The sequence below is a fragment of the Macrobrachium nipponense genome, chromosome 34 (genome assembly GCF_015104395.2).
Source record: "Macrobrachium nipponense isolate FS-2020 chromosome 34, ASM1510439v2, whole genome shotgun sequence".
Taxonomy (NCBI): domain Eukaryota; kingdom Metazoa; phylum Arthropoda; class Malacostraca; order Decapoda; family Palaemonidae; genus Macrobrachium; species Macrobrachium nipponense.
The window spans coordinates 1,772,897-1,799,931 of NC_061095.1; the positions used below are offsets into that span (position 1 = coordinate 1,772,897).

The 27,035-nt window shown below is 36.8% G+C and overlaps 1 long non-coding RNA gene across 1 annotated transcript in view; it reads right to left on the reverse strand.

Annotated features, from left to right (window-relative positions):
* The window catches only part of LOC135207619 (uncharacterized), a 239,397-nt gene extending 212,595 nt beyond the window's left edge, over positions 1-26,802 (reverse strand). The window contains exon 1 of the long non-coding RNA XR_010313004.1: positions 26,695-26,802. This is a non-coding gene — a long non-coding RNA (uncharacterized LOC135207619). The remainder of the gene's footprint in view (positions 1-26,694) is intronic.
* Between the last annotated feature and the right edge of the window lie 233 nt (positions 26,803-27,035).

Below are 27,035 nucleotides of genomic sequence, written 5' to 3' on the forward strand. Positions count from 1 at the left end.
GTTTCTTATGAGCAGTTCCTTCTACGTAAATACGATGTCAGCGCTGACGACGACGACGATGATGTGGCATCGGCTGACGGCGGCAGCGGCAGCGGTGAAGGTGATGGTAGGAGGGAGAGAGAGAGAGAGAGAGAGAGAGAGAGAGAGAGAGAGAGAAAATAAGGTGGAAATCTCGACCGGTTTCTGCTTCGTTTCTAGGCCATTTTCACAATGCTGTGAAAATGGCTTAGAAATGCAGACGAAACCGGTCAGGATTAATACCCATATAAATCACGTATCAGAGTGATTATAAATATATATAAATAAACAGATAGGTAAATAAATAAATACATAAAAACACACATATACATATAACAAATACATACATGGAAACACATACGCTAAAGACAACGACAACCAGGGCGTCTTCACAGACATGACCGGAACCTGACCGAACAGAACCGAGCCCCACCCGGAGCATGGATCCCCTGGGGTCCGTTGGTTGGCTGGTCTCGCCGACATCATCATCATCAGCTGTTTATTGAATTACGAGCAAATAATCGTCGCTGGTGAAGCCATTAATTGCCGAAAATGACGTCATTTTGGGGGGAGGGGGGGTGGGGGGGGGGGGTGGTGGGAGTCACACCGGGAGGATTGGAGTGAGGGGGGGGCGGAAATAAGATGGGCGGTCGTAACGCCCAATTAGAAGTTGGTTTGGCAGCCTTTTGTTTTCATAATGGTCGTTGGAGGCTTTTGAGAAAGAGAATTTTGTAAGGAACAAAATATGGTGTTGAGAGAGAGAGAGAGAGAGAGAGAGAGGAGAGACGAGAGAGATTTGAAGGAAAACAATATAGTGTCGAGAGAGAGAGAGAGGGAGAGAGAGAGAGGAGGAAGAGAGAGATTTTGCAAGGAAAAACAATATAGTGTTCGAGAGAGAGAGAAGAAGAGAGAGAGAGAGAGAGATTTTGAAGGAAAACAATTATAGTGTTCAGAGAGAGAGAGAGAGAGAGAGAGAGAGATTTTGCAAGGAAAAACAATATAGGTTCAGAGAGGAGAGAGAGAGAGAGAGGAGAGATTTTGCAAGGAAAAACAATATAGTGTTCAGAGGAGAGAAGAAAGAGAGAGAAGGAGAGGAGAGAGAGATTTTGGGCAAAAAAAACCAATATTAGGTGTTCAGAGAGAGAGGAGAGAGAAGAGGAAGAGAGAGAGAGTTTTGCAAGGGAAAACAATATAGTTGTTCAAGAGGAAGAAAGGGGGGAAGGGGAAGAGAGAGAGAGAGGAGGAGGAGAAGAGTGAGAGATTTTGCAAGGAAAACAATAAGTGTTTCAAGAGAGAGAGAGGAAGACGAGAGAGAGAGAGGAGAGAGAGAGATTTTGCAAGGAAAACAATATTAGTGTTCAGAGAGAGAGAGAGAGGAGAGAGAGGAGGAGGAGGATTTTGCAAGGAAAAACAATATAGGTTAGAGAGAGAGAGAGAGAGAGAGAGAGAGAGATTTTGGCAAGGAAAAACAAATAGTGTTCAGAGAGAGAGAGGAGAGAGAGAGAGAGAGAGAGATTTGCAAGGAAAACAATATAAGTGTTCAGAGAGAGAGAGAGAGAGAGAGAGAGAGAGAGATTTTGCAAGGAAAACAATATAGTGTTCAGAGAGAGAGAGAGAGAGAGAGAGAGAGAGAGAGAGATTTTGCAAGGAAAACAATATAGTGTTCAGAGAGAGAGAGAGAGAGAGAGAGGAGAGAGAGGAGAGAAATTTTGCAAGGAAAACAATATAGTGTTCAGGAGAGAGGAGAGAGAGAGAGAGAGAGAGGAGAGAGAGAGATTTTGCAAGGAAAACAAATATTTAGGAGAGAGAAGAGAGGAGAGAGAAAGAGAGAGAGAGAGAAGAGAGATTTTGCAAGGAAAACAAATAGTGTTCAGAAGAGAGAGAGGAGATAGAGAGAGAGAGAGAGAGAATTTGCAAGGAAAACAAATAGTAGGTCAGAGAGAGAGAGAGAGAGAGATGAGAAGACGACCGAGAGATTTGCAAGGGAAAACAAATATAGTGTTTCAGGAGAGAGAGAGAGGAGAGAAGAGAGAGAAGAGTAGAGAGAGTTTTGCCAAGGAAAAAACAATATAGTGTTCAGAGATAGAGAGAGAGAGAGAGAGAGAGAGGATAGAATTTGTTAAGAAATGGAGAAATGGTGGTGAGAGAGTGAGAGAGAGAGAGAGAAGAAGAGGAGGAGAGAGAGATAACGAAGAAAGACAGAGTTAAAAGGAAAGGACTATAAAAAACCAAATAAAAATAGAAAGAGAGAGAGAGACGAGAGAGAGAGGACGATAACGAAGAAAGGACAGAGGTTAAAACAGAAAGACTAAAAATACAAATAAATAAAAAATAGAGAGAGAGAAAGAAAGAGAAGACGAGAGAAGAGGAAAGAAGAGAGAGAGAAGGGACACTTTCCTAGGTGTGTTTTATCTTGGTCCATGTTTTTTTTTTTTTTTTTTTTTTTTGCAGCTGAAGAATGAGTTCCTGTCCAGGAAGTGACTTTCCTCCTCTTGCTTCTCTCTCCTCTTTTTCTTTCCTACTTCCCTCTTCTCCATTCTCTTCCTTCCTCTCGGACAGATTCTTCCTCCCAAATGCCCTGTCTGTTCTTCCTACCCTTTCTTCTTTATGTGTCTCCCTATTATCGTCTTCTTCCTCATTCATTCTCTTCGTCTTTATATCCCGAGAACTCCTCGGATTCTTCCTGCCGTACTCCTTCCCTTGTCTTTTTTCCTTTTATCTCTCTTTCCTCTTGGAAATCCTATACCTTTCATGGTAACGGCAACGAGATAGAGAGAGAAGAGAGAGAGAGAGAGAGAGAGAGAGATGAAATGTCAGTGCAATAAGAAGGAAAAATCGAGAGAGAGAGAGAGAGAGAGAGAGAGGAAGGAGAGAGAGAGAGATGAAGTATCTGTGCAATAGGAAGGAAAGAAGTGGAAGAAGAAGAAGATGAGAGAGAGAGAGAGAGAGAGAGAGAGAGAGAGAGAGAGAATGGCAGATGAAGTATCAGTGCAATATGAATGAACAAAGTGGAAGAAGAAGAAGAAGAAGAAGAAGAAGAAGAAGAAGAAAAGACGCAAGAAAGAAGAATAAAAAGAAAGAACAGAAAAGAAAAGAAGAAGGAAAGAGAAGAAAGACTGGAAAGTGAAAAATAAAGAAGAAAAGAAGAAGAAGAAAAGAAAGAAAAAAGAGAAGAAAGAAGAAGAAGAAGAAGAAGAAAAAGAAGAAGAGAAAGAAGAAGCAAGGGAGGAGGAGGAAAGCTGGAAAGTGATACCGGAGGAGGTGGGCCATCAGAAAACTGCGGTACTTTGAACATTAATTTAACGAGGTTTCTTGATGGGTCTTTTTCTTCTTCTTTTTCTTCTTCTTCTTCTTCTCCTCGAGGTACGTAATGTCATTCCTTTGCATGACGGAATCTGAGTCCGCGTTCGCTGACATCGGAACTGCTTTAGTTTTTCATCAGAACTAACGGACTTGATCCCTTGGGAGGTTCTGGTTGTGTTGGTTTGTGTGTAGTGTGGTGTGTTTTTTTATATACTGCCATGTGTACTTAATTATATATATATGTATATATATATAGATATCTATTTATATATATATATATATATATAATACATGTATATAAACATATATTTTTATGGTATAATCTTATTAATTAAGGAATTAGTCCTTTTTATTGGTTAACTTGAACTAAACTATAAATCTTCTCCTCTCTCTCCTCTCTCTCTCTCTCTCTCTCTCTCTTCTCTATATATATATATTATATATATAATATATATATATAAAGAAGTGGAGAGATGAGAGAGGACGATAGAGTAGAGAGAGATTTATAGCTAGTTAGGGTAACCCCAAATTTTTTTTTTTTTAAAAAAAAAAAAAAAAAAAAAAAAAGATTTAATTCTGAATAACAATTATACAATAAGGGGACAGTTTTCAATTGGAATAACCAAACTCTCAACAAATTTGTCTGTCAGTTTATATATTGCCCTAATATATATAATATAATCTTTTCCTCTTATATATAAATATAATATATTAAAATAAAGATCATATTATATATATATATAATATATATATTAAATATATATATAGATAATATAATAAATAAATGGATGGAGAGAGAGAGAGATGATGGATTGAGGCGAGAGAGATGAGAGAGGACGATTGAAAGCAGGCAAATCAAATAAAAAAATCGAGCAACCCTAAATATCGGAGGTCAGGATCCCATAATCCTATATCCGAGGGAAAATGGATTCCTATTTATTTATTTTTTTCTCTTACCCATTTCTGGGGTCCCCAAGGGCCAGAGGTTAGGAAAATTCTCTCTTTCGGGTCTATGGTAATTCTATTTTGGGGGCGGGGGGGTGGGGGGGTTAACCTTCATCCTCGATGAAAATATTATAATACATTCCCTTATAACCAAACATATACACAGTACTCATAAACAAACAAAAAAACAAGCACAAGTTTTATAAGTTTTATTTTTGTTGTATGTATGTGTATATATATGTGGGTGCGTACGGTTGTTTCAATATATATATATATATACTATATAGATATATAATATATATATATATCGATTATATATTATATTATATATATCTTATATTATCATATAATTATATACTTAATATATGCATCGAAGCTCCAAAATGTCCATCAATATCCAAATTTCGCTCTACCTCGGAATGAAACATATTGCGTCATATTTGTTGTAACCGAACGGGAATTTTTTCTTTTTAACAATTGCTAATCATTTCGTTCCTCTAGTGAATTCGAACCAGGCGCGCAGAGGAGGGAAATCATAACCTCAGTGAGTCTTTCACCCAACTCGGTCCAGCGAGGGACATTTGTCGCGTTAATGCTTGTATATGGAATCACGATGATGTATTTGTATATCTATATATATATAATATATATTATATATATATTATATATTATTGCCCCACTATATATATTCATATAATTAATATATTATATAATAATTCTTTATATATAATATTTATATAGGATATATATTATATATATATATATTTATATATATATATATATATATATTTTATATATATAATTTATAGATATATATTTCGACAAGTTTCTTACCATAAACGTAGATGTTGGAAAAACCGCTAAAGAGAAATGCAATATAAAATAAGAATAAAATAAAGAAAGAAGGGTAAGGGTAATAATTATTAACAGAAGCAACATAAACTAAGAAAAGGAGCAGAAACGATTGAGTGATGCAAACAATAAAGAGATAAATGTAAAATGCAACGGGGAGACACAAAGACAAAGATAGCAATGAAAAAAAATTGGAAACAAGCCACAAAACGCCAAAGAAAAAAAAAAATCACAAAAAACCAATGAAACAAAGCCAAAAAAATAAATAAATTAAAGACAACGGACACCAAACAATCGGAGGAAAATATATGATGAAACAAAAGGACAGAAACTCAAGTCACACGGAAGATAAAAATAGTGGGTGAGGGGGGGGGAGGGAAAAATATATCCGATAAATATTATAGAATAAATATTAATAATAATAAAAAAAGGAAAATGGAGCAAGGAGGTTGGGTTCGGGGGGCGGGAGGGGCGGGGGGGGGGGAAGGGGGGCCGGAGGTTCGGTTAGTTGGGAGCCAGCCAATCGTTTCCCTAGGGAGGCAGAGGCGTGAAAATCACTTAAACCAGTTAGCGACAAAAAAAAAAAAAAAAAACCTTAATTAAACAAACAAAGGAAAAAAAACGGCAAAGAGGAAAAAATCGAGGGGGGGGGGGGGGGGATTGGTTGGCGGGAGGGGGCGGGGGTGTTTCCCGGGAAGACAATGAGGGGTTTTAGTAAATACGCGACTAAGGGAGAAAAAATAAAAGGCAAGCTAAAAGTTGGAAAATGAATCCGTTCGGTTTTCGTAAAATTCTGGGTCGGGGGAAAACTTGCAATATTTTGACTGGAACCAAGAAATAAATCCGGGAAAAAGTAAGGAAGAAAAATTAAATTGGGAGGTTTAATAAATTTCATACAAAGAAATAAGTTCTAAGGTAAAACAAATATAAATTCTTTTAAGAGCCAGGAAAAAAAATCATGATAAAAAAGTAAGATTAAACTGTGAATTCAGGAGAGATGGGAAATAAATTGGGGAGTTTCGTAAATTTCGTACCATAATGGCGATAAGTTGTAGGATAATAAAGGTATCAGTTTCCTCAAATTTATTTATGGATAATGAGTGAAAAACGTTTATGAAAAATTGTTATGAAGGAATTGCCATGCTATTAAAAAAAGGTGAGGAGAGAGAGAGAAGAGATGAGAGCCGACTAGGAGTGAGAGATGAGAGAGATGAGGAGAGAAATTTATTTGATGGGATAATGAGTGAAAGACGGTTATGAAAACAAACCATTTATGAACGAATTCAGAAATTTACAAAAAAGGATAGAGAGAGAAAAAAAAATACAACGTTGAAAAAAAAATAACTCCCGCGGGGAAGGTAAATTACCATGACGGGGATATTTCCCCCTCCTCCCCTTCCACCCACCGGATACTCCCCACGAAAATTCTCCACTCGGCGAAAACAAGTTGATTGCCGATTCAAACATCGCTTGAGACAAAGGGATCAGTGATAGTTTGTTCGTGGCAAGTTTACCGAATCGTCTCTGTGATGGGACACGGGAATATTTGACAGAGGGGAAGGTGAAGGACGGTCGGGATATAATAATCTTCTATTATATATATATATATATAATATATATATATATATAGATATTATATATATATATATATAATTATAATTTGAATATCAAAGTCTCGCCAGAGCGGGAGGAGGAGGGAGGGAAGAAGGACCTGAATTAATAATAATAATAACTAATAATAATAATAATAATAAATAATAATAATAATAATAATTAACTAACAACAGGTATCCATCAGTGAAAGGCTATACAACTAACCTAGATGGAGAACAAACACCATCCCCCACCAACAGAAAGGCTGCAGAACAAGGTGAAAAACAAAAAAAAAAAAAAAAAAGTGTAGGGGCACAAACGACCAGCCCTCCTGATAGACAAAATGGTAATGAAGAACAGTAGGAGAAGGAAAACAAAACCTAAGCATGGCATGGATAGACTATAAGAAAGCCTTCGACATGATACCACACATATGGCTAATAGAATGCCTGAAAATATATGGGGGCAGAAGAAAATACCATCAGCTTCCTCAAAAATACAATGCGCAACTGGAATACAATACTTACAAGCTCTGGAATAAGACTAGCAGAGGTTAAAATCAGGAGAGGATCTTCCAGGGCGACTCACTGTCCCACTACTCTTCGTAGTAGCCATGATTCCCATGACAAAAGTACTACAGAAGATGGATGCCGGGTACCAACTCAAGAAAAGAGGCAACAGAATCAACCATCTGATGTTCATGGACGACATCAAGCTGTATGGTAAGAGCATCAAGGAAATAGATACCCTAATCCAAGACTGTAAGGATTGTATCTGGGGTACATCAGGATGGAGTTTGGAATAGAAAAATGCGCTTAGTCAACATACAAAAAGGCAAAGTAACGAGAACTGAAGGGATAAAGCTACCAGATGGGAGCAACATCAAACACATAGATGAGACAGGATACAAATACCTGGGAATAATGGAAGGAGGGGTTATAAAACACCAAGATGAAGGACACGATCAGGAAAGAATATATGCAGAGACTCAAGGCGATACTCAAGTCAAAACTCAACGCCGGAAATATGATAAAAAGCCATAAACACTGGGCAGTGCCAGTAATCAGATACAGCGCAGGAATAGTGGAATGGACGAAGGCAGAAACTCCGCAGCATAGATCAGAAAACCAGGAAAAACATATGACAATACACAAAGCACTACACCCAAGAGCAAATACGGACAGACTATACATAACACGAAAGGAAGGAGGGAGAGGACTACTAAGTATAGAGGACTGCGTCAACATCGAAAACAGAGCACTGGGGCAATATCTGAAAACAGTGAAGACGAGTGGCTAAGAGTGCATGGGAAAAAGGACTAATAAAAGTAGACGAAGACCCAGAAATATACAGAGACAGGAGAAAGACAGACAGAACAGAGGAATGGCACAACAAACAATGCACGGACAATACATGAGACAGACTAAAAAAAAGAACTAGCCAGTGATGACAATTGGCAATGGCTACAGAGGGGAGAGCTCAAAGAAGGAACTGAAGGAATGATAACAGCGGCACAAGATCAGGCCCTAAGAACCAGATATGTTCAAAGAACGATAGACGGAAATAATCTCTCCCATATGTAGGAAGTGCAATACAAAAATGAAACCATAAACCACATAGCAAGTGAATGCCCGGCACTTGCACAGAACCGTACAAAAGAGGCATGATTCAGTGGTAAAAGCCCTCCACTGGAGCATGTGCAAGAAACATCAGCTACCCTTGCAGTAATAAGTGTACGAGCACCAACCTGAAGGAGTGATAGAAAACGATCAGGCAAAAGATCCTCTGGGACTATGGTTATCAGAACGGATAGGGTGATACGTGCAAACAGACCAGACGTGACGTTGATTGACAAGTCAAGAAGAAAGTATCACTCATTGATGTCGCAATACCAGGGACACCGCCCCAGTTGAAGAGAAAAGAGAGGAAAAATGGATAAGTATCAAGATCTGAAAATAGAAATAAGAAGGATATTGGGATATGCCAGTGGAAATCGTACCCCATAATCATAGGAGCACTAGGCACGATCCCAAGATCTCTGAAAAGGAATCTAGAAAAAAACTAGAGGCTGAAGTAGCTCCAGGACTCATGCAGAAGATTGTGATCCTAGAAAACGGCACACATAGTAAGAAAAGTAATGGACTCCTAATGAGGCAGGATGCAACCCGGAACCCCACACTATAAATACCACCAGTCGAATTGGAGGACTGTGATAGAGCAAAAAAAAAAAAAAACTAAAAAAAAATAATGATAAAAACTTCCATCAGTTTTCTTTTGAAGATGTAAAAAGAAACTCACAAGATTACTGAATATAACCTGTTTGCTTATAAGTACTTATATAACATTTAAGTAAAATACTATAAGTAAATACTTACAAGTAAAAAACACATGATTTACTTAATACTATTTAGTTTAGAAGCAACGAAACCCCTTAGAGGTCACGTCAAGCCTCCATGCGCTGATATGAAAGCATGCTTATTTGCAGTGAAGACATGACCTGCTTTATGACCTCCTTTATAACCTCCGTTTTCCATTACGGAAGGATCCTTCGTCTTTAAAAAGATCCTTCCCAGCTCCTGAAGAAGGATTTTGTGTGAAGCGGGCCGGGCTGTCATAGGTCAGTGGAGTCGAATTTGAGAAATGTTGAGCAAAGAGGAAAGCTTTTTTTTTTTTTTTTTTTTTTAATATAGTTTTAAAGTCTAGAGAAATAGAAGTGATAGTAAATAGTAAATACAAATGTAATACTTCATGTAGATAAGAATGTGCAAATCAAAATATGTTTAGTAGATACAGATTAATGTGTATGTTAAATAGTACAGCGCAATGATTTATAATAAAATATAGCATATTTAGGATCACCTGAAGAAAAGCGACCCCAACACACGCTGGGGTCGCTTTTCTTCAGGTGGAAAATATTGGGGTGTTTTCGTTTTCTTTTCTTAAGGTGAGGAATTAACAGGGGTTACAGCAAGGCCGCGGCGGAACGGCACTTCGCGCCTTATCCGCATATTTAAAGATTCTTGGCAAGCTCGGTATGTTCTGTCAAGAGGTAATGTTGCACTGCGCGCGCTTGCCACAGGGGTTACAGTAGGTTTGATTATTTTTATACTGAAATTGCAAGACAATACACTTTTAATTAACTATTGATTGTTTGTCTAAAGTTTGTGTTTTTAACAAATGTTTAATAAAGTAGTTTTTAATGAATACATATCTATATTTTTTTTTCTCCTTTTTTCTATAATATTATGAGCTAAAGTGGGTCACCTGAAGATTGGAGACACCAACAAGCAGGGGTCGTTTATCTTCAGGTGAAAAATATTGGGGTCGTTTATCTTCAGGTGGAAAATATTGGTGTCGCTTTTCTTCAGGAGGAAAATATTGGGGTCGATTTTCTTCAGGAGAGTTATTAGGGGTCGCTAATCTTCAGGTGATCCCATATTGATTTTAATGTTCGTAGGTGAAACAACATATATAAAAAACTACATAAATGCAAAAATACGTCTAGAATCCATATTTGTTCCTATCTAAGATATTAAACATCCCCGTCTGTGAAGGCGAATGGAACGCAGAAAAAAAATGAATAAAATATAGAAGAGCGAATGGCATCATTAGGACTCATTAAAATACCATTCATCAAACTACGATTCGGTAATGACCGTTTGCGCTTATCAGGAAAATACACTAATGAGTTCTGACTGAGAAATGCCGCCCCCCTCCCCCCCCCCCCCCCCCCCCCCCCCCCAAAAACAAAAAGATTAATATTATTTTTTCTCTTTAAATGTAATACATACACATATATCTGATTATATGTCTATCTATCTATCTATCTATATATATATAAATATGTATACATATATATAAAATATATATGTATTATATATACATAAGTATATACGTATACATATACACATACGTAATCCATACACACTTGTATCTGATTATTTGTCTATCTATCTATCTATCTATCTGTCTATATATATATATATATATGTATATGTATGTATTAGATATACGTAAGTATATACGTATGTACATACATATACACACACATATATATATATATTATTTATATATATATAGAATATAGTACATATTACATATATAAACACACTCTTAACATATAGTTTTCAGTAACGGGCTTCAATAAAAAGTATATGCTTTACTGACATCAACTCCTTAACATATATATATATATATATATCTATATATATATATATATATATATATATAATATATATATATAATATCCCTCAATCGTAAAAAAACTTCCCACGACCTTCCCCACGCGTATTGAAACCGGTATGAGACGACCGGTCCTTCGCATAAGCACTGGATAGCCCCCGAGAGCAATGGATGATTGATTGATGAGAGAGGAATTCGTACCGAGGAGGGAGATTGATAAATAGCAGATGCCACCAGACGTATCTCGCTTTTCCTGGGAAAAAAAACGATGGTTGCGACAACAGATGTTCGGGCTGAGGATCGTAAATAATTATTCGTTGCATCTTTATATTATATTTTATTTGTATATTATTCACCATACATAAATACACCACGAATATATATATATATATAGTATATATATATATATATATATATATATATATATATATATATACATTAGATAAAGACGTATGTATTTTTTTTCATTAAATTTTTACACAAATGTGCATTATCTACAAAACTTTGCAAACACGTCTGCTGATCTTTCAATAAATTAATACTGATGCAATATATATATATATATATATATATATATATATATATATATATATATATATATATATATAAATGAATAATTACCACATCATCGTGATTCATAAATATCATTCGAGCTACAAATGTCCTTTAATATCTAATTCGCTCTACCTCGGAATTGATATATTTTCATACATGTAAACCGAAGGGGAATTTTTAGTTGATAATAATTTCGTCACCGTCCAGCTTTGTAAGGTCAGAATTGTATAAACTTATAGCCTCACTGTTAGCCGAATCGGTAACGACAATGTCGATCCCATGTGGGGACGAAATTATTATCAACTAAATATTCCCCTTCGGTTTACAAGTATGAAAATATATCAATTCCGAGGTAGAGCAAATTAGATATTAAAGGACATTTGTAGCAATTTCTAATTTATATATATATATATATATAATATATATTATATATATATATATATATATATATATATATATATTAGTGTGTATGTGCCCGCGTGTTTACAAAAACTTACGTCATCAACATGAACTGGCCACAGAGCGTAAAAGCACACAGCTGCATCACGGTGACCTTTGCTTGAAAAAGCACAGACAACGTGACGTCAACACTTTGTTACATGACGTGATACCTCCGGTATTGAGCCAAATAAAGAAGAAGAAAAAAAAAAAACAGTTATGTCAAGGTTCGAGACAGGTCACGATGAAATATTCAGTAATGTTGTCACTGGGTGCTTTGATGGTATCAGAGAGAGAGAGAGAGAGAGAGAGAGAGAGAGAGATTTATATGCTGATATAGGTTTGTGTAAGATGGTGTTAACTTTAGTTATGTAAGAGAGAGAGAGAGAGAGAGAGAAACGATAATGGGAAAATATCAATAACTTGTTCCTGAGTTTCTAAACATAATGGTTTCACGTCACACACACACACACACACACACACACACACACACAAACACATTCCCTTCTCTCCTCCCACCCCGGCGCCCTCTACCCCCACCCCCTCCCTACCCCCCCTTCGTTGTGACACTCGAGCCCTGTCCCGTTTTGAGAAATATTGAATCGGTCCCGCTCCGCCAGACAAAGTCTCTGGTGACTAGACGTCGTCGCTAGTATATGGACACGGGGAAAAGAAACACAAATAATTATTTGTCGAATACGGAGACGAACTCCGGTTTCACGCTCTCGCTCTCTCTCTCTCTCTCTACAAACACATATACACATAAACATAGCAACTATAAAAAAAAAACCCTTTCCATAATATCAAGCTCCTTCGGATGTGTCAGAGGAGATTGGGAGAGGGGAGTGAGTAGGGGGGGGGGTGTTTACCTGGCCCCCGCCCAAAAAATGGTCAATAGGTCCATCAATCTTGTCACCTGGCAGGTTATTCCGCAAGATGCCAGGTTTTGGTGATACTTGGACTTGGGCCACGGGTTTTAGGTCGAATGGAAAAGACACGGTTGCCTGGCAGAGAGAGAGAGAGAGAGAGAGAGAGAGAGAGAGAGAGAGAGAGAGAGAGAGAGACCTTACAGCTCGTTCGGATTGCCCCAGGTCCCTCAGTGATAGAGAGAGAAGGCAAGAAAACGATCATTAAAACGTGATCAATATTTACATAATACAAACCTGTCGATGAATACAAACAGCCTCATGTATATATATATATATATATTATATATATATATATATATATATATATCTATATATATATATATATAAAACTACCACCCCTAAAAGGGTGTGCACAAACAGTCTAATTAAAACTGAACACAACAAAAACATAACGCAATGCGAGGAAATAATTGCAAGTCATTACACCATTAGAATCGGATTCCAAGAAAGGATCTGGAAAGTCAACATTGGTCGAAGTATTGAGCATATTAATAATACATAATTTCATTTAATTCCGCTTATAAGTTTCCCGCAAAAGTTCTCCCATCGCGAAATGAAAGGGAGAAAGAGGGCGTCTACTGTCGTTTATTCGGAGTTTATATGGGCAAAGTTCAATGTGTTGGCTTTGACAAGATGATACGGGTCGATTACATTTCCATATGGGGCAGCAAGAAGTCTTCTAATTAGAATATAGTATTTTTTATTTTATTTTGGTAAGGGATGGAGCTGTTATTCCTTACCCAAAAAATAAAATGCGAGTTCAGTAATGATTTATAACTTTAAAAAAACTAGCTTCAGCTAAAGGAATAAATTCCTTATTTACGACATGAGTTTCAATATAGTTTCCATATTCGTAAAGTCTTCCGTCATGAAGATTGGATTCTTATATTATTATTATTATCGTTAATATCGTTATCATTATTGTTAACGAAATCCACAGTGGTGTCGATGCAATATAGTAGAATATATATATATATATATATATATATATATATATATATATATATATATATATTCTACTATATATATATATATAATATATATATATTATATTATATATACATATTATATATATATATATAATAAATTTTATTAATAAATAAAAATAAGTTATTAATATATATTAAAACTATATATATTACTATAATTTACATTATATTATATTATATAAATATATATTTATATATATATAAATATGTATGCATGTATATATATATATGTGTGTGTGTGTATATATATACACTATATATATATATATATATATATATATATATATATATATATATATATGTATATATACACTATCTATCTATCTATCTATATATATATATATATATATATTATATATCTATATCTATACACATATATATATACACTATCTATATCTATATCTATATATATATATATATATATATATATATATATATATATATATATATATATATATATATATATACATAAATACTCTGAATTCTAATATATATTGACAGTTACACTACTGTGGATTTCTTCACAATTTTAGTGATTCATGCTGCTATTATTATTATTATTATTATTATTATTATTATTATTATTATTATTATTATTATTATTATTATTATTTTATTATTATTATTTTATTAATAGAGCCATCCTTGTCATGTCAACTATAATTAACACAGTCTCTTTTTCACCTTCCAAACATAAATGTCCGTAATCAAGTGAAGCCCGTTATATAACCACGACACAAAGTTACGCCAATAAGTAAACCTTGTTACTTACTTGAACATTCACAACAGAGTTATGTTACAAAGTTTGGCTCGTTATATTGACACCAAGATTTACCCCGCATTGTAAAGGTAATTTAAGAGGACTTCGTCATTACATAATCACCTCACTGAAGTTCGTAAAATGTCTCCAACACATATTGGCAACTTATTGCATACATGTCACAAAGAAGTCAGCAACTTATCTCATACATGTCACACACACGTAGGCAACTTAAAGCATGCATGTCACAAACAAGTCATCAACTTATCTCATACATATCACACACATGCAGGTAATTTATTGCATACACGTCACTCACATGCAGGCAATTTATTGCATACATGTCACACATGTCATCAACTTATTGCATACACATCACACATATGTAGGCAACTTATTGCATACACATCACAAATAAGTCAGCAACATATTGCATACATGTCACACACACATGCAGGCAACTGATCTCACACATGTCACACACATATAGGCATCTTATTGCATACACATCACACACGTATAAACAACTTATCACATAAATGTCACACACATCAGCAACTTATCCCATGCATGTCACACACATATAGGCAACTTATCCCGTAAACGTCACACACTTCTGAAACTTATCGCTTGCATCACACAAGTCTACAACCTATCGCTTACATCACACAAGTCTGCATGCAACTTATTGCATACATCATACACACACGTCTGCAACTTATCACACACACATCATGCATGTCGGCAACTTATCACATACACGTCACAAACAGGCTGAATACAAATCAAGAGGCTTACCAGTGGTTCTAACAAGAGCTACGAATGATTATCCTGCAATTGCCAGAGGGTTCGTTCTGAACTTCAGGTCCTCAACATGTTTTCAACATGTTTGTGACATGTAAAAGATAAGTCGCCGACGTGTTGTGACACATTTATCTCTTGAAGCACCGTAGGACTCCACGAAGTAGATTTAACACAACGGAAATTAATTCATGAACGAATGCAATTGTTAACTAAACACCTAATGACACCTTGCTATACTCTGCCCACACCAATAATCCCGTTGCTAAGCGATGCCACAGTTCCATAAACTCCCCTAATCACACCAACCATCCAGTTTCTAAGCAAAGCCTAAGCACTAGGAGGACCACCACGCAACGAGAAGTGGATGTAAGTAAGAGATGAGTGAGGGAGACGACGAATGTCCTGACGTTCTCGAGGGACATTCAAAATCCCATAACAACATCTAAGTGGGTCTTACGACCTTCCAGCCGCACAGAGACCGAGAGAGTTTATGGTTCCAGGAGACGCCTGGAAGAGTCTACAGCGACGACCTAAGGTTGCAATTCACATGCGACATACTGTGGGTCTCTGGCGTTTCACTTTTGGTGATTTTTCTTGTTTGCTTTGTTCTTTTCTTTCTCTCTCTCTCTCTCTCTCTCTCGTTGTTTCTCTGTCATTTAGTGTCTTGTTTTTTATGTTCCTTGATCTATCCTTCTCTCTCTTTCCTTTTCCAGTATTCATTATCTATATCGTTCGTCCACAATCTCTTCCATGAGGATTACTGTGAAGGCTTTCCTATAATCCTGAGAAAATAAAACCAGATTCTTTCGTAACTCCATCGACATTTGGGTTTAATAAGGGATTTTAAAAATATCAAATATTACCAATGAGACTCAAAAGAGGATCTAGAATGGAATACAGAATTTAGTCCAAAGGCCAAGCATTGCGACCTATTAGGTCATTCAGCGCTGGAAGGGGAACTGACAGGAAGAGGGCTTGAAAAGGTGTATCAGGAGGAAAACCTCAAAGCAGTTGCATAAAACCGTCACGAGAGGGTGGACAGTGAGATGGAAGAAAGAAAATATGAACGGAGAAACAGTAAAAGAAATGATAGAGGTTGCAGCTAGGGGCCAAAAGGACGCTGCAAAGACCCTCAAGTAATGCCTACAGCACACCCACGCAAGGTGCACTGACGGCACTAGCCCCCCAACCTCCCTAGGGGGAAAAGGGGCTCTAGATTGCACCAGATCTATCTAGCACTGAGCAAGGCAACGTTATCAAACTACCCTCGATAACGAATATAACCAGAGCATAAGGTTCAATAATCTGACGCCTCCGGTTATACTAAAAAAGGTAGAAGCACAAACGAGATTATAAACTGAGGCCTGATAAAGAACGATATAATTGGCTTCGGGACATCATGAGGCATATTTTTATATTAGTGGGCAGGCTGCAGCGGAGACCACCACCAGCTCCTCTTCCTCCTCCTCCTCCTCCTCCTCCCTGCGTTTCGGTTATAATAATACCAACGTGGACATTTTTTGCCTTCGAAAGAGCGTTACTCATAGCCTAGCTAATTAGCGACAACCAAATTAGCGTAATACTGAAGCAACAACGTTAGCACAAAGAAATGAACAACAAAAAAATTACAAAAAAATACAGCACTAGCGAGGCGCATCGGCACCCGGCAGATAATTAGCGCGAACGTCGGAAAAAAAGGCGGCTAATTTTATAAACATGAGCCCACCAACCTCATGGTGATGGTGATATAACTCTCGAGTTCACGAGGTTCTCTGATGAGAACGAAATTTGCATAGAATTGCATTCAGAATGTGTCATCTTTGCCTCTCTCTCTCTGTCTCTCTCTCAGTCGATCCAGAGTAATTACGATTACGATTTCCCCCACCTCCCTGCCCCACTCCATTCGAAATCATTCTCCTCTCTGCCTTTCTATTCTATTCCCTATTTACTGGAAATTATACGAAGTGACTCCTCATTTATACTTTAACTTTTCCTATCAGGGGATGCTTGACTGAGAAAGCTTCTGGAAGGGTCTGGAAGCATCTGAAAGCCTCTGGAAGTTGCTGGAAGCCTCTGAAAGCTTCTAGAAGCGTTTGAAAGCCTCTGAAAGCTTCAGTAAGACTCTGGAATCCCCTGGAAGTTTCTGAAAGCCACTGGGAGTTTCTGGAGGCCTATGGAAAGCTTCTTGCAGTCTCTGGAAAGCCTGTAAAGTCTTTGGAAGCTCCAGTGAGCTTCTTGAAGTTGCTGGGAGCATCTGAATGCTGCTAGAAGCGTTTGAAAGCCTCTGAGCGCTTCAGTAAGCCGCTGGAATCCCCTGAAAGTTTATGACAGCCACTGGGAGTTTCTGGAAGCCCATGGAAAGCTTCTTGAAGCCTCTGGAAAGCCTGTAAAGTCTTTGGAAGCTCCAGTGAGCTTCTTGAAGTTGCTGGAAGCCTCTGAATGCTGCTAGAAGCGTTTGAAAGCCTCTGAGCGCTTCAGTAAGCCGCTGGAATCCCCTGGAAATTTGTGAAAGCCACTGGGAGTTTCTGGAAGCCTTTGGAAAGCTTCAGGAAGCCCCTGGAGAGCTTTTTGAAGCCTCTGGAAAACCTCTGGAAGCCTTTAAAAGCTTATGGAAGCTTTTAGGAGCTTCTGAAAGCTTCAGTAAGCTTCTGGAATCCCTTGGAAGAATCTGAAAGCCACTGGGAGTTTCTGGAAGACCCTGGAATGCTTCTTGAAGCCTCTAAGTCTCTGGAAGCTTCAGTAAGCTTATGGAAGTTGCTGGAAGCCTCTAAAAGATTCTGAAATCTTCAGTAAGCTTCTGAAGTAGCTGGAAGACTAAAAGCTTCTGTAAGCTTCAGTAAGCTTCTGGAAGTAGCTGGAAGACTCTAAAGCTTTGAAAGCTTCAGTAAGCTTCTGAAATCCCCTGGAAGATTTTGAAAGCTACTGGGAGTTTCTGGAAGACCCTGGAATGCTTCTTTGAAGCCTCTGGAAGCTTCAGTAAGCTTCTGGAATCCCTTGGAAGATTCTGAAAGCCACTGGGAGTTTCTGGAAAACATCTCAAAGCTTCAGGAAGATCCTGGAATGTTTCTTGAAGCCTCTAAACTCTCTGGAAGCTTCAGTAAGCTTCTGGAAGTTCTTGGAAGCCTCTAAAAGCTTCTGGAATCCCCTGGAAGATTCTGAAAGCCACTGGGAGTTTCTGGAAGAACCTGGAATACTGCTTGAAGCCTCTGGAAGCTTCAGTAAGCTTCTGGAAGTCTGCAGAAGCTTCTCATAAGCTCCACATCAGCGCAGTTTCCAGCGATAAATGAGGAGCCCGGTTACTCCACGGTCTGATGGGCCGAAATGACGTTCAGTAGGAAGATGAAAGCGTGGCAATATGTTGCCCAGGGAGAGAGAGCATCCTACGTGCTGTGCAATAAGTCTTTAATGCTGTTTATAAATATATATATATATATATATATATATATATATATATATATATATATATTATATATATAGTATATATATATATATATATATATATATATATATACACGTCACACATCCACATATAATACAGCACATAAAACTAAATATCTTCAATGGAGAAACGTTTCCATATATCACTCCATAAGGGATAAAAAAATATATATAAATAAATTGCTGAGCGTATGGTATAACTTAATGACGGCAATCTGTTTCAGTCATTGGAAAATAAAAATGACAAAAAATCATTCTATGCCAAAAGAGAAAAAAAAATAAAACCCGAATCCTTTTTTCTAATAAATATGATATATGGAGAGCCTTAACGAGGTTGAGTGGCGGGAGGGGTGTCGGAGGAGGAGGAGGAGGAGGAGGAGGAGGAGGAGGAGGAGGAGGAGGAGGAGGCATGACCGAAATAGGTGGCGTTGGTCTATCAGCAATGAAAGTCACAGTTTTGGGTATTAAAGTCTACTTTATAGTATATTGCATGAACGTGTATTGCATAACAGCGTGTTTCTATTTGAGGCGTATATGCATACGCATATACATACATATACGGTAGAGTTAAGAGGTTATTGTAGCTGTTACAAAATACATGCTATGTCTGGTAAGGAAAGTAATCAGTAGGCAAAGTCGGCGGCACGGTAGTTTTCTTTTTACATAAACCTAAAAAAAAAAAAAAAAAAAAAAAAAAAAAAAAAAAAAATAATAAAATAAAAAAAAAAAAAAAAATAAAAAAAAAAAAAAAAAAAGAAAGGACGAAGAATCCATTTCAAGGTCGACGCAAAACCCACATGCACACATATACACTTACACCCACGACTCTTAAGGGCTAGCTAAGAGGGGAAGCGGGGGGTTGTGGGGGTGGGGTGAAGAGGTGGGTGAGGGGAATTACAATATGCAAATGAGCGTATTGCTACATTTTCCCTTGGTTTAAGCTGGAATTTATCGCCGGAAGCCTTTGCTCCTAAGGAGCGCATCTGCATATGAATCGTTCCTTTTGGAGAGAGGCACGAAATTTCCTTTTTTTTTTAATTTTTATTTTTAATTGGAGGGCTTTTTTTATTTGTATATTTCTTTGTGCTGAGTTCCATTTGCCTAATGCTATTATGCAGATGCTTTTGGACGTTCATACGAAGATATATAAACATTATATATATATTATATTATATATATTATATAATATATATATATATATATATATATATATAATATATCTGTACCGTATATACAGGGTGTCCATAAAGTAATGGTAATGGTAATGGTACCGGGACTTTATGACACCCGGTGTATATTTATATATATGTAATATATTCTTATATAGCACACCACTTATATGTACACATACACACACCACACGCACACATATATATTATACGTATATTATAATGTTAATATACGTATAATATATTATAATATATATATATATATTAATATATATATAATATTTATATATATATATTACATATCGTAACACCGAGCCTCTGCCCTAACAAAACAAATCACTGGCACATTCATACTTTTCAAAGCACACAGATTAAATTCTTGGCAGGAAAGTCAACAAAGAAACAAGCGTGAACACATTATCGCCAATTAATACGCTTGTGGAATTGGTAACAACTGGAAAACATAGGGCAAACGATATTTTAATGAAATAATGTGACCCGGTAGTATACTATATGAACTTCAAAAATCAATGGGCTTCAAGAATATAAGAGATCACTAACAAATAGAATCAACAGCTTATGGCCTTTATAGGATATGGCTGAACTTTAAGGAATTCAAAGAAAATAGAATAATTAAGAACAGCCCATGACAACCCTGTATTTTTTTCTATACAAGAATCGACAGAATGAAAAAATAAGGACATTATACCATCATCACATACCTTCAACGCAGTTTTTCATTATAGCTGCAATGTAAGTTTACCCTCAATACAATGAAGAATACATACCTGCAATGTGAAAAAAAAACGTATGGTAAATTCAGTATATAAAAGGACATTAATACATACATACAAAAATTCATACATAAACAGGTATATGTGTAAGTGTTACATAATAAAATATATGGAATGTTATTCCATATACAACAAACTAAAACTATGATTAATTAAAACTAATGACCCAAGAGGTCAACCAGTTTGCTTGCAGGAGTGTGATCGGACAGGATAAGTTAATGTAGGCTAAGCTGACGTGTTGTATCAGTCAGTGTCTGGTTTGTCGTCATCTGTGGTCATCAAATCTATTGTTTTGTAAACTGTTGACAAAGCTTCCTGCTTGAGAAACCACAGTGACCTATAACCCAGACCGACCTACGTGACTTGTAATCTATGTCATCTGTGCGTATGTTCGTATGTTCGAGCTACTGTCTGCTCACTTTATGATTTGTAAACCAGATTGTATGTTCAGACTTCATTTAGCTAGCTTCATTGGAAGACCTGTCCAATTTGATCTGATCTTCACGATGTAAACTTAGAAGAATACATATATTTTCTTACTCTGTGTTTCAAACACTAGAACCTCACATCAGGAAGAAGATACTGAATGAGCTTGGAATTATCATCGAAATCCAAGATACTCCAATGAGGATGGGAGTCACAACAACCGACCTTAGCGTAAATTACCGCAGGTCTTAATAACCTCACAGGGCGCCTTGTTATACAAAGGCATCAGCCCTACATATGTCCAATACACAATAATGTGTATGAGTATCTAGAGGGAATTATGCTTGTGAGCAATGCATTTATGGTAAGATATGTACTATATATATAAATGTATATATATATATAATATATATATATATATAATATTATATATATATATTTTAGTTTGTATACATATACATATATAGCCATCAATCCCACGGGCATAATGGAAGAAAGCTATAGCTCTGCATAAATTTTCACAATATATATTTCGTCTTTCAAATCAAGAGTATTCCTGCTGTGGCGAGGCCTTCTGTATACATTAACACTACATATATTTTATATACATATATATATATGTATATATATATATGTATATATTCCCTACAGCAAAACGCGTAACAGAAATTAAAAATAAAGATGACAATAAACAGTATTCATACGCATTTCGAACCTGGTTCGAACCTGACCCGTTCAGCGCTTCGTAGTAGATCGCACGAACCACGGTTGACGGTTTACATAGTAATAATCTAACGGGTGTTCAAGCGCTCTCTTTCTCTCTCTATCTCTCTCTCTCCGTCACTTGAACGCCCTGTAAGAGCATCTCTAACTCGATTGTCTGAGAAGACTATATGTAATAACATATAATGGTCCTTCAAGCCTCATTAGGGGTCCTTTAGTTCTCTACAAGACTTCACGAGTAGCGGCTCGCTACTGTGTGTGTCTCTCTCTCTCTCTTTCAGTTCGACACCCGCCGCCGATCGACTTGTTGCTTCGATTCCAGGGTCGAGCTCTTGATCGACTGAGCGATTTCCACATCATAAGATTCTCTTTACTCTCAAGAGACAACGACAATCGAGTCCTTATTCGGCCGATCAGGGAGAGATAACAGCTAGGAGTTTTGTGGGTGGACTTTCTTGGCAAACCAGTAACTCCTTTGGGAGAATACACAACGCCTCAAAGAATTGGCTATACAGCTTACAGTGCGCCATCCTTTCTTTCACCTTTTTGCATTGGCATTAACTGTCTTTTAGATTTTAATTTTCAGTATCTTCCATTATAGCAACACTTGATGATGTCTCTTATTTTATATCATAACACTTAATATTATCTCTCCATTATAATACCTGATATCTCTCTCTATCATAACTCATAACACCTGATATTGTCTCACTATTATAACACCTGATATTCGCTCTCCATTATAACACCTGATATTCTCTCTCTCCATTATAACACCTGATATTGTCTCTCATCTTGCAGAAATGGTCTTATTATTAGCACCACAGTGGCGTTCACAGCTTGTTAATAACGCAAAGTGCAACGACAGTCTGCATTCACTTGTTGCTTCGAGTGCTTGCAACGAGGGCCAGAGCAGAGTAATGACTCGATGCGGGGACTTTGCAGTGAGAGAGAGAGAGAGAGAGAGAGAGAGAGAGAGAGAGAGAGAGAGGCTTGTATGTTGATATAGGTTTGCGTATAATGGTGATTACGTGAGTTATGAGAGAGAGAGAGAGAGAGAGAGAGAGAGAGAGAGAGAGAGAGAGTTGTATGCTGATATAGGTTTGTGTGAATGGTGATTACTTTAGTTATGAGAGAGAGAGAGAGAGAGAGAGAGAGAGCTTCGTTTGAAAAATAGGACGGAATAGAATACAGAATTTAGGTCAGAGGGCACACGCTCAGACCTTAGGAGATGGTGGAAAGTGAGCTGGATGAAAAAGAATATGAACGGAGAGACAGTAAAAGAACGAAAGCAAAGAACCTTTTAAGTAATGCCCACAGTGAACCCCATCAGTTGTGCGCTGACGGCCCTACCCCTCTTACAGGGGATTTGTTTGAAGAAACCTCAGTGAATGTAAGACTTAAATTCCGCTCTCAGATCTTGAAAAAACTACTGCAAATTGGTATGTTGTTGATCATCCATCCTCCAAACATCAAACATATATACCAAATTGCAGCTACTATGAGTATTTGTTGATAATAAAATATAATCATACGATGGACAGTAATATAATAATAATAATAATCATCATCATCATCAGACGACGGACAGGATAATAATGATGTAATAATAATAATAACAACAGCAACAGTATCAATTACAAAAGAAACAACAACAACAACAACAACAACAACATAATAATAATAATAATAATAATAATAATAATAATAATAATAACAGTGTCAATTACAAAAGAAACTACACAATAAAAATAGTAATGATAATAGCAACAAGGACAGTATCAATTACAAAATAACAACAACAACAACAACAATAATAATAAAAAAAAAATAATAATAATAATAAAACAATAGTATCGATTACAAAAGAAACAACAAAATAATAATAATAATAATAATAATAATAATAATAATAATAATAATAATAATAAAAACAACAGTATCAATTACAAAAGAAACAAAATAATAATGATAATAATGAAAACAACAGTATCAATTACAAAAGAAACACCATAATAATAATAGCAATGATAATAATAATAATAATTATAACAACAACAGTATCAATTACAAAAGAAACAGCATAACTCCCTACAACGTTAAAATGCAAAGAAACGTTTAAAACACAATCCACTTTTAAACGTTCACATCTCATTCCCCAGCAACGACAACACTATCAATTATTAAACAATAAAGATGAGACTCCACACACACACACACACACACACACACACACCACGCCATTCTAATAAACAACGAAAAGTAATAAGGTTTTTAAAAGACTAGGAGAGGGGAAGAAGAACCACCACCTCCTAGGGCCAGGAGGAGGAGGGGGAAGTGTGATATAAAAAGAATGATAATAATAAAAAATTCGCTGCCCGGAAGAGAGAGAAACTTTTTAAAAGAGAAAAATAGTGGCTTGTAATTTCATGAGTGGGTCTATTTTACCTTAAATGGGAATGACAGGCAGGCAGGGGTCGAGAGAGAGAGAGAGAGAGAGAGAGAGAGAGAGAGAGAGAGAGAGAGAGAGGATGGGCTTGACTTCTATAAAGGGAAGCTAAGTCTGAGGGGGTTTCAAATATTACTCGAGAGAGAGAGAGAGAGAGAGAGAGAGAGAGAGAGAGAGAGAGAGAGTAGGCCCATAGTCACTGAAAACAAATATATCCAGAATATATACACAACCATAAAAAAAGTTCACGAGAAGAGACCAAAAAATTTAATAATAATAATAATAATAATAAATAATAATAATAATAATAATAATAATAATAATAATAATAATACTAATAATACTCTGTTAGGAACGAAAGAAAGGAAGAAAAATATTTTACAAATACAGGCTATTCGTGTAACAGCGTCATTAGGCTTAGTGAGTTGGTCCAGCACAAGGGAAGTGAAGAAAAGTTCTGAACTTTCAGTCAACATAATCGATGACGTTGCTGAATACACCTAATGTACCGAATAAATGATTTCATCGAATCTTACTCGTATACAATGAGAGGTTCATCTTTAATACTCCCTTTCCCTGTTCACAATATTCGCTACTTAAAAGCCACAAATGAAAAAGTCGTCCTTGTGCACGGTAATATCCTTGTTACCATGACTCTCTCTCTCTCTCTCTCTCTCTCTCCAAGAGCTCACAGTCTGCTGCTATCAAATCCCAGAGTGACATCATCATCATCACACGTCCTGTCGAATTGCCAAATACGAGGTTCGAGATCCCTCCTTCCAACAATTTGGATTAATGAGTCGGCCATCGCGTATGGTTCGTTGGAGGAGCCCACTTGTCTAGCAAGCAAGCATGCAAGCGAGCAGGGATTAGGAAGGAAGGAGAGAGAGAGAGAGAGAGAGAGAGAGAGAGAGAGAGAGAGAGAGAGAGAGTATTAAACGTTGGAGAGATACAGTACGTACAAAGAAATGTGTAAGTTTGGATAGACTATCTAGACTCAGAAAATGGTTTCACTTGTCCGGTAAGGACTGCGTTTTGACAACACGTCTGTTCTCTCTCTCTCTCTCTCTCTCTCTCTCTCTCTCTCTCCATTCAAAGCAACGGCCTACAACAGTGGAAAAACTACCGAGAATTCACTATTTTATCAATGACGTATTGGGATCGATACCGCCTAAACTTTTATTAGGCCTATGCATATCTTGCCATCAACTTAACGTCTACTGGGATAGGATTACCTCGTCGAGGACCTCCCATTATGATGATATAAATTTTGACAGGGGTAACGCGCACTAAGATAGAGTTCTCTCAACGGTCTACTGACAATTAGGTACGTAGGTACGCCATGTTGATGTTCAACAGATACGTGAATGCTAGTAATACAATTTGTTAGGTGCTGAGCTTACTATGAAATATATGTTACAGGATACATGTTAAATTGAAATAACCAATTCGCTGTTATAATTATCACAAAATAACCTAATTATTATCACATTAGGCCAGTATCAATCTGGGTTCACAGGTGGCGCTGGAAGCTGACTTCGTGTTTACAACCTGCCCGGGTATCGTAGTAGCCTTTTCGTACGATGAATAATGTAATTCCGTGAAGTGGAAGGTGGAAAATGGCTAGGAACTGTACGATGTGACGGTTTGAAAAGGCAGTTTACCCATGGCTACCATTGGTAGCTGTAACTGTCATGTCTGACGTAACTATACGTTAGCCACGCCCATTTCCTCGTAAGTGATCGGCGATGAACATCGTCGTATCGTAGTGTTGAAAGGCGTGAGCGACTTGATCAGTGACTTAAGAAATTCCTTTAATTAAAGTCCCCCCATCCCCCTAAGTGATTCCTAGATCCTAGAGAAAAACGTACTGGTAAATACGTGACGTAACCAAAGCCTGTTTGGAGGTAAGAAAGACGTTATTTGGTCTTAGGCCTATAAATGAGCAAAACGAATCTAGTTCAACGTGGAATTGAATACAGAAAGTAGGCTTTTAGACTTGATAACTGACAGAATTCGGGATTGTTTATTTCAACAGTAATTAATTTAATTAGACTACAATAGCGACAGCCTGTACTCACTGTGAAAATTGGAGGTAGGCCTAACTAATTGCTATTGAAATAGGGACTAATTAAGATAGGGACTAGACCTGTAATGTTTAGTACTTAGAAGAGGGCTATATTGTAATTACAATGGAAATGGGGGCTAATAATATAAATGTAATGAAGATAGGGATTATTTAGGCCTATATAGTGTACTTAAGAAGATGGGGACTAGGCCTATAAAAATAATTACGTCTATTGAATTTATTGTATGTCACTACTCACCTTTTGCTTTCAATTCTTGCAATTATTTATTACACATTTTTAATTGAAACCGAAAAATCACAAGAACAAAAATAAATAAATAAACCGATAGAGAAAACGCAATACATTCCGCCACGAATACTAAAGTGTTACTTAGTGTGACGAGTTGATTAAATTTTTTATAGTTGTTACGTAAGTTCGTAACACTCTAACCCCTATATATATTGTCTGGTATATTCGTCGTTGGTTGCCTACCCAGACACCTAGTTTTGCTTTAATTGGCGGTGTTGACCCATTCGATTAATGATCGAATTAAGGTCCCTGGCTAATTAACGAATTCGCTAATTATTGTTATTTTACGA